The sequence below is a fragment of the Prionailurus viverrinus genome, chromosome C2, assembly GCF_022837055.1.
Source record: "Prionailurus viverrinus isolate Anna chromosome C2, UM_Priviv_1.0, whole genome shotgun sequence".
Lineage (NCBI taxonomy): Eukaryota > Metazoa > Chordata > Mammalia > Carnivora > Felidae > Prionailurus > Prionailurus viverrinus.
In genome coordinates this window covers 136,290,848-136,292,513 of record NC_062569.1, presented here as the reverse complement: position 1 = coordinate 136,292,513, position 1,666 = coordinate 136,290,848, and the positions used below count along the sequence as shown (strand labels likewise).

Genomic DNA, 1,666 nt, shown 5'->3' with positions numbered 1-1,666 from the left:
TAGATTGGCCGTTTACACTCAGGTCTGAGATCTATATCATGAAGGGTGTTAAGTTCTGTGTTTAGATTCATTACTCTGCCTGTGGGTGTCTAGTCATCCCACACCACTTATTAAAAACAACAACAACAACAACAACAACAACAACAACATCGGCAAAAAACTATCTCTGTTCCATTGCTTTACCTTTTATCTTTTGTCAAAGATCAGTTAACTATATTTATGCGGGTCTATTCTGGACTCTCTATTCTCTTCCCTTGATCTTTCTATATACTCTTTCCTTTTTTACATTAAGAAACTCAAGTGGGCATTTTATTAAACAAATACAAATTTGAAATGTTTATGGTAAAATATATCAATATCGAACAAAAATGTGTGTAAACAGTGATTCTACAACTGGGAAGACACCTCAGTTTTATTAATTTTGGTGGTATATTCTCAACCATGTCTAACTCTTAGAATCTTCTTTCTTAAGCATGGCAGGGAAAATATACCTTCACATAACAGGACAACAATTGGAAGGAAAACAGCTGTCCTAAAATTTGGAGGTGTATACCATACACATCGTTTTATTTATTTCAGGAACAAATCAATGCACGTATTGTGACCAGCAGAAGGGCGACAAGTCCTAGCGTGCTCTGAACATAGTGAAATTCCCTCCACGTCAAAGAGCTGCTCACAGAAGGATAGACGTCACAGCTAACAGAGCCAGTATTGCAAGTGCTGTCACTCCCAGAGACACATAAATTTCCACTCTGCAAACCTCAGGCTCAATTGAAGCATCCTCTTTATTTTGTTGGACCTGTTGACATGCCCAGTTTAGCAGCTTGTATCTGTGGGATAGCCTCATTGGACAGGATAAACATACATTGTTTGCAGTACAGCAAAAATGAAACTGAGAAGCCCAAATTGTCTTATTGTTAACTTCCATCTACCCAACCAATGTGGAAATTTCTTATATTTGATTCCATTATGAAGCTGTACAACAGCTGCTATCACACCTGGCAAATAAACCAGAACCAAGAGGGTGATGAAAACCATTTGCAAGACTTTGTTGATTACCAGGACTGAAATTTTATAAAATACTGTTGATGGAAAGTTACAAAGAGTGAGTTATTTCCCTCAAAGAATATAAAGAAAAGCCAGAGAGAATGCAATAATAGCAATTTTAATTGGCATGCAGCACTTTGGAAAGAGTTCCTGTTTGTGCCCAAGCTTGGGGGGTGGGGCAATCAAATTTATCAAAATGGGTTGTTTGGAGCATGTGCAAAGGTACAGGTCTTTTCAGCATGCTGGTCTCTCCCGAGTCCTTATTCAAATAATCATCTTCTTCTAGATACCTCCTAGGCTTCATTGTCAAAGTTCTTCATTCGTAATGTTTTGGGTGCTCTCCATTAAATGTAAACAGAACTGGTTCATCCACCTGCTTCTCAGCCCAACCAGATGGTAAGTTGTAGTGCAGCTACTGTGGGGAGGTAGCAGCCCCACACCTATCTGTATACTCTTTCATTGAAACCACACAGTCTTGATTTACTGTAACTTTACAGCAAGTCATGAAGTCAAGTAGCGTCAGTTCTCCAACTTTGTTCTTCTTCAGTACTATGTTGGTTATTCTGGGTCTTTTGCCTCTTTGAAAACTCTATAATCAGTTTGTCTACACACACACACA

General features: G+C 38.6%; 1 pseudogene; it reads right to left on the bottom strand.

Moving 5' to 3' along the window:
* Positions 1-387: 387 nt before the first annotated feature.
* Positions 388-1,392, bottom strand: LOC125175670 (metalloreductase STEAP1-like; annotated as a pseudogene).
* Between the last annotated feature and the right edge of the window lie 274 nt (positions 1,393-1,666).